Here is a 15,076-nt window from a genome sequence, read left to right on the forward strand (position 1 = left end):
TTTTGTAGAAAATCGCATATTCAATACGTTTGCCGAGCTATAAACTACTGTTAATCACGTTAATGCTTTACAATATTTACATAGACAGTTAGGGAAATGGTTGTGCTGTTCTAGTGTGAAATTTGAAAATTGTGGGTTTTATCGTTGTTACGTTACGTCGTTTTTAGACGAAAGTGTGCAGTTTCCACAACGTCACTCGCAAATAAACTCGGCACAGCGATAGTACACAGGCTATTTTTAGGTGGCAGCCAGAGGGTTAACCCCCTGGATGCCAGAGGGACATATATGTCCTTCCTCTACAACCCTCACTTTGAAGTCGAATAAAATTCAAAATACATCACCCACACAAATACACTTCACAGTTTTGAATAAGGTGGGAAATTACCTGTTCTGTGATATCATCCACTGGCATTTTAGGCCAAGCAAAATTACTGAAAATGACCTCTGAAAATTAGGTACATCGTAAATGTCGCCATTTTTTACACATTACTAAATCACCTCTCACGGCGTTATTGACAGCATGTTTTGAAATCTAAATTTAGGATATTTACTGGGAGAAATGAATTTCCAAAATAGGATATTAGTGATCACGGGTATCTGTCTTTTATGAAATCACCAATGATCATTCCAAAACGTCTCCGATAACCCGAGAATCGTTTCGAATGTTTTGGAAAATACGAAAACACGAACGCCGAAGTGAACTTTCCGCCATATTGGATAGTGTTTACAAAATCACGTTTCAGGTACACCGGTTATGAGGCGCCTGTAACATCGCGTATATTTCAAACTTAGCTGCGATACACACATCCTTGAATTCCTCATACATTTTAGAATCAAATGACCAATGGTCTTTGTCACCAATACAAAGTGGCTGGATGAAATCAAGCAAAATATGTTAGGTGTGAAAACGAACGCTGTGCTCGAAAAACTGCACTTGTTTGAAATGTAAACAAAGCAAAAAACAGACTTTACACAGTGTAGCATTTTCTCCTATTTTGAGCTATCCATTCGTCTATTCTTTCAAGATATTGGCTCAACATTTTCAGAATATGCACGGGAAGAGAGTAGTAGGAAACATTAGGGAATTTAAAATAGATACACTGCAATGATTTGATATTTTCAACAGAAATTGTCAAAGTTACCGTCCTGTGTGACGCCATGACTGACGCAAAATCACGCACAACGACAACGGTATTTATCGGAATTTCTGACTATTTCGGTTTTTTTCAATGAAAATTATAACAACAAATAACAGTACATAGATTGTCAGAATGTTTCTGATTACTTACATGTCATATTTATGTATATGCGATCCCTGAATCAACGAAAGTCCCCTCGTAAAATCCCGCGTACTGTTGACAGTGAACACGCCATTTTGTAAAAGTGGGTCACAGGTAGTGATGTCATACGTCAACATTGTTGTACATATTTGGTAATTCCTTTGAGGTGAAGGTCCTTGAATGAGAGTGCACACGATCATTGTATCATGCTGTTTACAGTTTAAGTTATGATGTAGATTTTGCATATGTTTTTATACTTTTTTTCACAGAATTAATTTCCCTTTGGATATTTGTCAATGTTCAAAATGATATCATACGCAAATATAAGCCACAACATGAATGAAGGAACCTTTGATAATCTCCTGTTTGTTTGAACATTATTTACATAACAATTGATAGGTTTTTAGTGTCGAATGCGATATTTCTTTCCTTTGGACAAGTGTTACAAGATGAAGCGTAAAGGTAACTGCAGCATGTACGTATTTCTTGGGATGTGTAATAGTCAATATTATAAGTTCATATAACCAATGTCTTTGAATAGCTGTTTCATTTTATTTTATAACTAAAACTGAATAGATCTATATTACTTTAACAAAATGGATAATATTTTTCGTAAAAAGATATGCACACATTTCTGAAAGAATTTTCTTGGTCTTGGAATTGTTTTTGTTTTTTGTTTTTTTGTCATTTGATACACAGAGCCGTGATATCTAACGATTCGCCAGGTGCGTATACGTGTTAGCCGCAAACAATTTACGAATTATTCCTCTCGTTTTGCATTATATAATCAATGGGTTCATTCTTTTTTTAATGTTGTGATCACAGGATATTAAACTGTTCACTTTATTTCTCCAGGAATTGTAAAATGTATAAAAATATAACCCATGCCAAGTTACCTAGCTAGCTGTTGGTTCAACCGTATACGATTATCCTGACAATTTTATACCAATAGAGCTTTCTTCGCATCTTTTAGTGTGTAATTCTGAGACGAGATGAAGAGAAATAATAACAATATCTGTCCAATATTGAATATAATTTGGTTGTTTTGAAATATTCTTTTTGGTATTTCATTGCGTAAATTGATGCCAAACAGGTGCGTGTCTTGTCCAATTAAGGCACATGATAAACTAGCTAATTGTTTACATATTCAAGACATTATTTAATTGGTGAAAACAGTCATTTTATGTTGTGTCGAAAAAGCGTCATATTCCGTTTTACACATCGAGATTTTCCATATCATGAACGAAAATTAGGGGAGATATATAATAATCAAAATACCAGTGTCGTCTTTCTCCGACGTTATGAAAGACATAAAACCAGCCATGACGTCAAATAGAACGGTGTTATTTTTTTGGATATTTCATTACATTTGATGATAAGGCTAGTGCTCCATTAATAATGGTGCAACATTAGTCAAATTACATTTACACATTCAAGAGAATGTTTGAATCTAAGGACTAAGTTATAGGTTAGATAGGGCCCTCCATTTCTCTATTACCTCTTTTTTATGAAGCACGATTTCATCATTTCTTATGGGTTTTTTTTACTACTAAACGTATACAGTTTCTTTATCGATATTTGTGTTGGAATAGTTTGGTTCCTCGTGAACAAAACACCACGAAAATATATTGTCCTTACCCACAGCTAATTCTCACCAAGTGACCTGAGTTACAATAAACTAGTGCTGAACATAGCGGAGTTATGCCCCTTTTTCTTTGTACGTGTGTAACCTCTCTGTCGCCTTTTGACGTCATAGAGAAAAATCAGTTTTCGTCATTTACGGCAAGCTATTTTTGGCATTTCATGTTTGTCGTTATACATACGCATATAACTCCATTTGGTATATAGTTATGTCGTTCAGATATTAGTCAGTATTTTGTTCGCTCACAGATTCCGTAAAGCATGTAAATAAAAAAAATCGTCGCACAGTACTTTTATCGGTGTACGATAAAAAGCGGAGAAATTTACTGTTTGTCAAGGCAGAAAAAAATCTCGGGCAACACTTAGAAGTGTATTTTTTTAAAACCGGTTCATTATTTGCAGTTAACTTTACACCATCAAATAGGATATTTAATATTCTCCACCTCTGCGTAATTTTATAGCCAGAGGTAGATCCAGTGCCGCGTGAGCGCAATTCTCGCACAACCTTCACTTTTCCGATCTTTGGAAAATGTGCGTCAGAAAAAAAACTCGGCATCCAGAGGGTTAAACCCAATTTCACCTCACCTCACCTAACCCTAATGATCGTAAAAGGGGATCCAAGGGCTAAGGAAAGAGTCCGGGGTAACGTACCCTAACACTGGCGACATTATGATGTGTTCATCACCAATATTATATCCCTAATATACTGCATTCTTGTGCATACTGAAAATTAATGATCCGAAAAAATATGTATATTAGTTCTCATTTATAACCATTTTATCCACTTGAATTACGAGAAAAACGAAATAAAAATTGTATTAAAAAATAAAAGTGATTTCGTAAACTAGCGCTTGCTCTAAAATGCGCCGCCGCAGGCTGTATTTAATAAACAAATATTCAAAACTCTCAACGCCGCTGGGCGTATTCAATGACATTGCGTGTATATAGGATACTAAACGAGCTCCCGTGTAATACCAATTTTATGAAACTCGTGAATAGTTCTGGATATGACGAGCGAAAGCGAGTCAGATACCACAACTATTCACGAGTTTCATAAAATTGGTTTTACACGGGAGCGAGTTAAGTATTTTATTTATTACTTGCCATTTACAACGTTTTTAGAATTATACTGTTGAGTATGAATAGGCTAGCTGACACCTACACGATCCACGGCATAGTCCAATTTTATTGAGTTTAACAGAATAATACTTCAAACACGTCAAAAGTTGAAAGGTATGACTTTAATACCATACAACGGTCCACCTTTAGAATTCACAAAATTATCTTAGGGCTAAGACTAACGCAACTCGCATACTTTAACTTAGACTAACGACTGTCGTTGCGCTACAATACGATCGCCTTGTGGAACGGGCCTTGTACCTCAAACTTTACAATAACGTCACAATACCCGATGACGTAATTTGTGGAATTTTGTTGCAAGACCCATCGGCGAAACAATGCCATGTGACGTCACCCTAGCAACGCAATGTCTTTGAATAAGCCAAGTGATGTTGAGAGCTTTCAATATTTGTTCATTAAACGTGTTCCGAGAGTACACAAGCACGCGTTTTGGTATTACACAATGTGTAATACAGCTGTATGTTTATTAAACGGGTGATCTCTTCACGGGCAAGTAATAAAGAGATGATAGATCACTGGCAGAAGCTTATGCACACTCGACGACCCCTGACGTCACAAGGCAGTGTTTCGCTGGTGTGACTGGCAACAAAATACTACAAATTACGTCATGGGGTATTGTCACGTGTATTGTGGGGCGCGTTGCAAGCCACGAATCGCTAAGAGAAAGCTAATTAATCGCTCATCCCGGGGTCTGCAACAGTTGGAAGCGCTTGCGCACTGTTCCAAAATGGCGGCGCAACTACCGCTTGGTTACCTTGACGTTATGAAGATCATAATAGAAGAGGCTCGATGACGAGCTGATGAAATTTATGACTACTTTGAAAATGTGGAGCAGACTGAGGATGATGGGGTGTCAGCTGCCTTTGCTCATTTCCTCGTTGATCCAGTCAAGAATTTCTTCTTCCGCTGTCAAAGTCATTTGGTTTGACAACGAAGCGACCTCAGCCAGCGATTGTTTCGCTTGCAAGCGGCTGAAAGTTAGCGCACTGTTGTGAGGCGAATCGCTGTACATCGCTTACAAGCGATTGGCGCTTTGCAACGCACCCAAGGTACTGTATATTCTAAAGGTAGGCCCAGCAGCGGAACAACTTGTCGAATGAAGTCAATCTTCAGATATGACGTCGTTTCTAGTGTGACGTCATTCCGACCTCAAGTCACAATAAGATTCGAATGACGCCAACAATGCCGTCCGGATGACGGAAACAATACACGTTTCGACTCTAGGGCACACATGTATTTTATGAACCCCGATATGTTCTAATACGGGCATGTTTGTCATACTGATTTTACGAAATGAGTGTCAGAAATCTTGTATTTTCCGAGCGAGGGTAATGCATGAATTGTTACGAGTTTCGTACAATCAGTAGGTTGGTTGGTTGGTTTGTTGTTTAACGCCGCACTCAGCAATATTCCAGCTATATGACGGCGGTCTGTAAATAATCGAGTCTGGACCAGACAATCCAGTGATTGATATCATGAGCATCGATCCACGCAATTGGGATCAATGGCATGAATCAACAAAGTCAGCGAGCCTGACCACCCGATCCCGTTAGTCGCCTTTTACGACAAGCATAGTCACCTTTTACGGCAAGCATGGGTTGCTGAAGACTTATTCTTCCCCGAAATCTTCACGGGTCCAAGACCCATGCGAGTGTAATACTTTCTTTATTAGGTATCTTTTTCTTTGATCTTTTTTAACTCCCCTTTAGAAAATAAGGCCAGATCAACCACCGTCTCAGAAAAGCACAATTGTCGACTGACAACAACCTTCAGCTTTTACGCCGTATCCATTGTGATGTCATTCTGTCCTTACGCCTGGTTGACATAAGCAGTACACTGCTGCACCATCTAGTGATATTTGTACTAGTCACATTCGATTTTGTAACTGTTATTTTCTCACCACATCGTAAATAAATAACAGTCTCCAAGAAGATATCACTACAATGAAATTGCATCCCATTGCTTTGCAGACCGTTGTGACGTCTTTGTTACCATGACATGACTAATCCCCACCAGTTAAGATGGTTAGCTGTACGTTAACACTCAAGGCACTGGTTCTTACTGTTTGCAAACTGTTTGAAAAAGATGGAAGAATGATGTTTTTATGAAAAAGAACAAGGGTAGAATTGGACGTCAGCATCCCATGCTTGTAAGAGGCGACTAACGGGATCGGGTGGTCAGGCTCGTTGGCTTGGTTATAGCATGTCATCGCACCCCAATGTGCGTAGATCGATGCTCATGACTTCAATCACTGAATTGTCTGGTTCAGACACAATTATTTACAGACAACCGCCATACAGCTGGAATATTGCTGAGTGCGGCGTAAACCATACAGGCAAAACCCTCGTGTCTTTTGACATAAAATTGTAACTTTCGCCTCGGGACTTTCAGTTATCGGCTCATTGTTATACATTTGTGTGAAAACACTTCTCTATAGTATTCAGTTATCGTCTTATACGAGGATTTAGGAAGACAGACGATAACGACGACCTCGTTTCAACAAAAGCATTTTTCACCATACGCTGGTTGGAAGTTCGAACATCTGGAACATATCTGGTAAACAATCCCACTGTTTGCAACATGCCTATTGATTATTCACATCATCATGGTCGTGCGGTTAAAAATGTAAATAACGTCTAGAGAATATCGGCATATGGCAAGGGAGAATGACTGTCGTGACAGCTGCACCAATACAAATCTCGGAACACATGGCGCGAGTTCCCGTTGTGCTGATGGCTGTTGAGAGAGTATCGGATTTTACTGATGGCAGTGTTACTTGGATCACGTAGACTTGATAGTCGATTATCACGTATTTTGATTTGGCTTTTTATCGTTTAAAATTGTGCAGAAGAGCAATAGCTGGACGACTTGGTCACGAGTGTCGTTTCTTGCACAATGCTGATGTAGATGTTTGATAAGGTTTACTATTCTTCCACTGCCATGATGTAGTGCAAAGTTTGGTACATACATGTATATTCTCACTTTCACGTTAAAAAAATAAAACAGGGATGTAGACCACACGCTTTGGTGGTATCCTTTAAGAGTTGTGTGGAGTGGGTTTTTTTTCAGTCCTTAGAACGTGTGCCGGCCGTGTAATTTACGCCCTGGATGCCACAGAGACATGTACAGGAGAACGCAAGGCCGGTGATCGATCCCCTCGGCCGCGTCATATAAAAATACGTTACAAGATTGTACTTCTTGTTATCCTGCCTGGTGCCCGGCAAAAGGAGATAAAACAATGACTGGTTGGGTTCTCCAATTCATGTTAAACTGCGGCATGGCATCTCGATGAGCTAACGCTATAACACTAGAAAAGCCGGACTGGTACAAGCAGACGTGTACACCTTCGCATGCACGCATATCGCTTCATAAGTACAATAAAATTAAAAGCGACGTTGAACCCATTTTCACCTCACCTCACTTTACATACAGAAGGGTGCAGTTTCTTCTTGAACAAATCTCATTAAAATCAGATCACAGTGCACAAAGATCTGAGGACATCCCATTACGGTTCACGTCAGAACGCTCTTTCGCGAACTTTGACCGATCAGGAAGGAAATAGACAGCAATTCAGAAAACAGCTCTCCATTAATCACAAAATGACGACTTCCATTCCAGACTAGGCTTTGAAACATATTTTGTTCTCGATTCAAAATTTGAAAATGAACGAAAGAAAATTCGGGAATGTCTTTAATTTTTGGCCGAGATTGAATGGCAGTACTGCCTTTGGGCTATGGAAAGTCTCTTCCGTTTGACATATGTATCCCATTGAAGAGAGAGAATGTCTCTTGTAACTTTTTTCGAGGTTGCATGATGAGAAGACACATTCGTGCATTCACTTTCATAAGAGACATTTGGATTGGTGGGATGAAATGTTCTGGTGTGACCTGTTAGGGATTTCCTAAGATCTTTGTGTAGCGGCAGCGAGTATTTAGTTCACATTTAATGAGATTTGTTTCCTGACAGAATTCCACAAATAGGTAAATATAATAAAACATTTACAAAACTCTCCGTGTTGCTCGAACACACAACACAAATTCTGTCTATTAATTGGCTTTAAGTGGGTAAGACTTGCTCCAAATGACAGACTTCTCAAGTTGAATTCCAAGTCGTTGAAACTCGCTTGTCTGCTAACTAATAGTATAAGATGCGTATTAATTTGTATACACACACGCGTGCGCAAACATACGCAAACACATACTGATTCTTTAACACAGGACTCTTATAAAAGAGACCATATGGCATATGGTATATGGCCTCTGCCTATAACAATGCCCAAACAAGATTGGGGCTTCACAGGGGAGTCTACCGTGGTAATGGAAATTATTCGATTCTTACTGGTGACCAGAGGTATCTAATTACAAAAAAAACACCTCTGATTGAAACAGCCGATTTTGTAAATAATGAGTAAGCATTATTTAGGTTCACCTCGGCCAGCAACGCCCCACCCTCACTCAGGCGAAAAAGTGAGACGGGCGCATCACCAGAGAAGCTAACATCTATAGAATACTACCGCCGTCATATAGCTGGGATAATGCTGAGTGCGGCGTAAAACAACAACCAAACAAAACCAAAATTTATAGAATACTACTAATTTTCAGTCATTGTCGGAAGGCTTGTTTTGAATTATGACGTACAAATTATAGGTTACAAAATACAGTTGCGGTTCCTACAATATTCAAACTTGTACATTTTGTGCAGAAACACGATAGAAGTCGACAAAGAGCATATATTCAAGCGTGCACGTCAGAGTGAGTGGTGTGACGTCATATTAGTGACGTAAGGCGCAGAAGGAAATGCAAGGATAGTTGGGTTTTCTTGCCCACCTCATGTTGACTAACCAAGTTGCTGTGCTACATTGGTAGCGATGTAGGTCATATGATCAAGTGAAGTATTACTGATGTGAAAAAACATCTTGAGCACACACTGCGCCACATTTTAATAAAAGGCTGTTGTCGGTGATTCCGTAATTCAGATCGACAACCCACTCTAAACACTGGACTCCGCCTATGCCGCTTCGCTCAATATATTACTAACAGAACAAAGTAGATCTGCTTCATATATAGTGGTGTTATTGTTATTGTAAATAGCAACATAATATTTGGTGTTTTGTCATTAACAAAACCCATACCCTGTAACAGCGACACGCCCCAGAAGAGGGATGGTGTAACAACTCAACAATGTCAATATCGGGTGTGCCCGCCCCGAATCAGCCGACCCTAGCAGTACGGCAATGTTATGTTGCCTCAAATGTGCAATATGTTGGCGGGCATTTTCCTGCTGCACCGGGACGTTACGTCCCTGCATTTGCACAAAGGATAGAACACGATCTCGAACGATGTCGTCCCGGTAGCGTACGCCTTTCAAATTGCCATTGAATGATGAGTTGTGTTCTCCCGTGAGTTTGTGATGCTACCCAATGCCATTACACCTCCACACTATTACAACGCTGAGCAACGCAAGCGTCGCTAAAACGTTCCACAGGGCGTCTATAGACCCTCCTTGCACGACCATCAGAGCTGACCAGATGAACCCTTGACTCTGCGTCTGCGTACAGTAAACTGTCCTAGTCTTGTCTTCTGAACCTCGGATCCGAAAAGATCTGAAATAGAATAGGTCTTCAGCAACCCATTCTTGCCGTTGAAGGCGACTGTCTGGTTCAGAATCAATTACTTACAGCCCGCCGTCAAATAGCTGGAATATTGCTGATTGCGGCGTTAAACAACGAACAAATCTTAACCTGAAATGCTGGCGAAGCCAAATTGGGCGTACGGGCTGGACGTCGGGGCCGGATGTTGTGCTCCCTCAACCGGTTGCGTACGATTCTGCGAGTACTTGGTCTCAACCGAGGAATTGTGGCAGTTTGGCCACCAACCCAATATGGTTGTCTTGCTGACGTGAAGCCTTTGCAAGTCATGAATTTTCCCCTGCTGTAGATAGCATCTCTGAAAAGATTGTTTCATGAACATAAAAACGTCTGGCAACTTTTTGCCATTCCTGTTTGCAGCATACCCATGGCGCGTAGACGTTGATTTCAGCAAGAGGTGGCGCTCAGTCACGAGTGGGTGTGTAAATTATGCACAACATAATCATAATATATCTCCATTGTACGAGTCCTACTAGACTGAGGAGCAACAGAACCTATACGCCTCCTCCGATTTTGTTGCATGTTTGATTTTCAATCGTAGATATCTTAAGTTAGCAATAATATGTTTTTATAAACTGAACTTTATAGGCGCTTTGGGACCTATCATTTAATATTCTTTCTCCCAAAAATCTTGAAAAAAATAATCATCAGAATCGCTACATTCGACTGTTCCACCTACGTCATCGCAAAGCCACGGGGACTGCAAGACGCATCCATGGTTTGAGAAGGATATCGGACCAGGCTGTCAGGAACCATCTCCGCGAGGCTGGAATCCGACCCAGAAGACCAGTTATCGTCCCTGTTTTGCAACCGGTCCATAGACAGCGACGCTTGCGTTGGTGCCATGCCTTACAGCCTTGGAATTTGAGACTGGAGACGAGTGTGGTTTAGCGATGAATCACGATTTCTTCTTCACCGTCGAGATGGAATCTACCTCATCATGGTGTTTCTTTTTCAAACTATAATGTCAAACCTTTAAAGAATTAAACATTTTTTTTAAGATAATACACATCTACTACTGGGTTTCTTAAAAATCTTATCTTTGAACATTTTAAAATTTCAAACATGGTAGGATTCATGTGGTTGCAAATTCATTTCTCACCCCAGTCTTCATTGAACCAAATAAGTTTTACACAAACGAACCCAGCCACGGACTACGTTTTTACAATTTCTTGCAGGAATGAGTGGTGGATAAACAGACATTATCAAATTTAACAACAGTACATTCAATTTTCAATTACATTGTTATGTGGCAATGTAATTTATTGTTAAACAGTGTTGTCTCTGTTAAGATTCAGTAGAAGTTCAAAGCATTGAGTTTTGGCAATAATTAGTTGTCAGGAATTAGTACTATCTAATGAAACCGGTGGTCAACACGACGTCAACCAAGTCACCGAACCTGACCACCCGATCCACTATGTCGCCTCTTACGACCAGCAGAGGTTGATGAGGAACATTTCTAAGCCTGAATCCTTAGGGATTCTTTAGTCGCCTCTTACGAGGGCTGGTCAAAAACATGAAAGCCTGACTAACTTTCAACTATGGGCCATAACAAAGTGAACCTGTTCATTGCAAGTGTATCTGGTCTGTTGAGGCCGTTGGTATATTAGTGAGAACCAGTTGAACGTTTTGTTTGTTTGTTTGTTTGTTGTTTAACGCCGCACTCAGCAATATTCCATCTTTATGACGGCGGTCTGTAAATAATCGAGTCTGGACCAGACCGTCCAGCGATTGACGTCATGCGCATCGATCCACGCAATTGGGATTCGATGATATGCATCAACCAAGTCAGCGAGACTGACCATCCGATCCCGTTAGTCGCTAAATAGGGGTCCAAATGGACCCAAAAATGGAAAAGAACGGGTTCCAAGCAGTCATAATGTTTTTTTACTTCAGAGAAAAGTACTCCCCAATAAATTCATGATCGCATGTCTCAAGTGTATGGGGATAATTGCCCTAGCTATTCCACTGTTAACCGTTGGGCAGCTATGTTTAAGGCTGGGAGAGTGGGTGAGGGAGTATGGTTTTACGCCGCTTTTAGCAATATTCCAGCAATATCACGGCGGAGGACACCAGAAATGGGCTTCACACAATGTACCCATGTCGGGAATCGAACCCGGGTCTTCGGCGTGACGAGCGAACGCTTTAACCACTAGGCTACCCGACCGCCCCTAAGGCTGGGAGAACAAGCCTTGATCATGACCCTGGGTCTGGACGTCCCTCAACTTCAATTCCATCAAGTAAGTTCTGATCTGAAGGTAAATATGAGTGAGTGAGTGAGTATTGTTTTACGCCGCTTTTAGCAATATTCCAGCAATATCACGGCGGGGGACACCAGAAATGGGCTTCACACATTGTACCCATGTCGGGAATCGAACCCGGGTCTTCGGCGTGACGAGCGAACGCTTTAACCACTAGGCTACCCAACCGCCCCGAAGGTAAATATGAACTGACATTGCCAGAGAAAATTAAGTGCTAATTGAGGACGATTTCGTCAAATTCAAAAAGAGATGCTGAAAAATGAGTCTATCACTATGATCCCAAGTCAAAACGTCAATCCATGGAATGGTACCATTCCACTTCTCCGGCACCAAAGAAATTCAAGTCTTCAAGATCAGTGAAGAAAGTTAAGGGCACTGTAATCTGGGATGCAAAGGTTGTGATCCTTGTTCAAAAGATGATTACCAGTGCCTTCTATGCTGAAGTTCTGCTGGAGTTATACTACTTCACGACAATGCCTCTTCTCAAACCACTCGACTTGCAAAGGCTGCTGTGCGACTATGTGGTTTCGAAGAGCTTCCTCGCCCTCAAATAACCGTCAGACCTGGCGCCAAGTGATTTCCACCTGTTTTTGAAACAGAACGAACATCTTCGTGGAAGGCGCTATGACGACAACGAATCGACGATGACCTCAAAGGTGCCGTAAATGTTTTTTTCAGGGTGGCTTCAGAAAGCATCTTCCTGACTGGAATTGAAAAACTTCACTGTCGATATAAGAAGAGATTATGCTGAAAAAATATAATTCAAAAACACTTTCACAAAGTGAAAGTTTTTAAGGCTTAGAGCTTTTTGAACTAGCCCTCCTATAACTAGCAATGGTATATTCTGCCCCGGGTCACCAGCTAGGGGTTCATTTTAAGAAACGTTTTTGGATCCACAACACCTTTTCTTCAGGTCATACAGCGATGTACATACAATATGAATGTGTGTATTTACATCCTGAGGAAATATCTTTATGCAGTGGTATATGGACAGGGCCTCTATACAAGCTATACGTGTACGTAATGTTAAACTTTTCAAACTGGGATTTTTTCAAACATCCTTTTATCATAATTTATTTATTCCACTAATAAAAAGAACAATTTCCTCTCTTTCAAATAGCCATAATAGAGTTTCAGACAAGTATATTAGTCATGTAATGTGCTAAATTAGGCGGGCTATAAGAGGCTTGCAATTATTATCCACAAGCAAGCTATTTCGCACTTTTCTAATCTCGCCAACCTTTACCTCGTGGCACACATCCGCCTCACGAGCCAATCCCTCAATACGCGTAGCTTCAAATCAGACGAAACCCCATGGCTGTGCAATCGACAGACAGCAGACGCTGTTCTTACTTAATCCCTCCCCTGTGCGAAGTCATATTGCCTCCACCTTTGTGATCTAAAAACATGCATACAAGCCATTCCAGCTATTGATGTTACAAATCCTGCATTTTGTATTGTTGTACGCTAGCTGTGAGGCCACCTCGGCCTTGAACCTTCATGTCGTCTAACGACAGCCAGCGGTCCTGCTAGCAGCCTGAAGTCTTCCAGTCGGGAATATTCTGGTCGGGACTTGGCTATATATAGATAACCATGGCAACGCTTACGTCAAGGCCTGTTATTTTGTATGACCTCGTACCGTTATCGATGCAATGCAAGTTATTTTGGGCTCGTTTCACTGATAACGTCTATTACCATTTGGATCCTACCCTGAGTCACGTTACGCTTCTTTGTACTTCACAACTGAGGCGGAACCGACCAGAGGCTTTTTGCATGCATCTATTTAATGATGATATTAATAAAGCTAGAATGCGTCAGATGCATTAAAACACATGGGTAACCTTAAATTCAGCAAGCTTGTTTGTTTGTTGTTTAAAGCCGCGCTTGTAATATTTCAACTATGTGACGGCGGTCTGGACAAGACAGTCTAGTGATTGACATCATGAGCATCGATCTACACAATTAGAATGGTGACATGAATCTTAGAAAGGTAATAAAGTTTGCTTTTATCCTATGTGTAGTGTAATAAAGAATAGTTTTGCTGCCCATGCTCTCGCTATTAGGTTCAGGTCAAATCTATTTTATTACACTGGATCATGGGGTAGAACAAACTTTAATTCTTTTAACAGTCATCGATGTTGCATCTACATCACGACTACACGTCAGTTATCGAGCCTTGGCCAGATAAACCAGTGGTTGATAGCATGAACGTTCATACAGCCCGTGGTTTCAGACAATCCAACGCGGTCTTGGGGATCTGTTCCGCCCTGGAAACCTCGCGTTTTGTCGCCACTCTCCTCTTTCTGATACCTTTACAAAATATAACGAGCACTCGAATGCGCACATCATCTCAATGTCTCAGTCTTATTAGACGTATTTTAAAAAAAAGACAGCTCACCAAAGTGACCTGTATCGCTTTGATCGATCACACGTGAAGCTGACGTGCCGTGATGCGTCTGAAACACTGTCTACAATGGCGTTAAACCAAACTCACAGCTAGTGAGACCCGTGAAGAGGGGGTAGAATGGGTCTTCAGCAACCCATGCTTGTCGTAAGAGGCGACTAACGGGATCGTGTGGTCAGTGTCCCTGACTTGGTTGATGCATGTCATCGTATCCCAACTGCGTAGATCGATGCTCATGATGTCAATAACTGGATTGTCTGGTCCAGACTTGATTATTTACAGACCGCCGTCATATAGCTTGGATATCCCTGAGTGCGGCGTTAAACAACAAACAAACAAAACACAGCTAATATACAGACAGAAGCAAGAGATAAATATATGGAAGCGGCAAATTGACACACACACACACACACACACACACACACACACACTTTTGCAGTCGACATTTTTTAATCCTACATCTTTATCAACTGTAACAGTCCAATACCAGGGATTGATGTAAACAAAACGGGATTTCGCTGACAGATGTTTTCAGCACAATTCCGCACCTTACTACATTTATTAATATCTTAACTCCCCCGACGCTTGAGGACGAACATTAAACTGTATCATCTGATTCCTTCCATCTTCCCACATCTGTCGCGTCGTGAACCCTGGTAGAGCCAGATACCAACTGAGACGATTAGATCGATATGTAGACGGT

Source organism: Haliotis rufescens, unplaced genomic scaffold (assembly GCF_023055435.1).
Source record: "Haliotis rufescens isolate VD_foot unplaced genomic scaffold, xgHalRufe1.0.p SCAF_5, whole genome shotgun sequence".
NCBI lineage: Eukaryota > Metazoa > Mollusca > Gastropoda > Lepetellida > Haliotidae > Haliotis > Haliotis rufescens.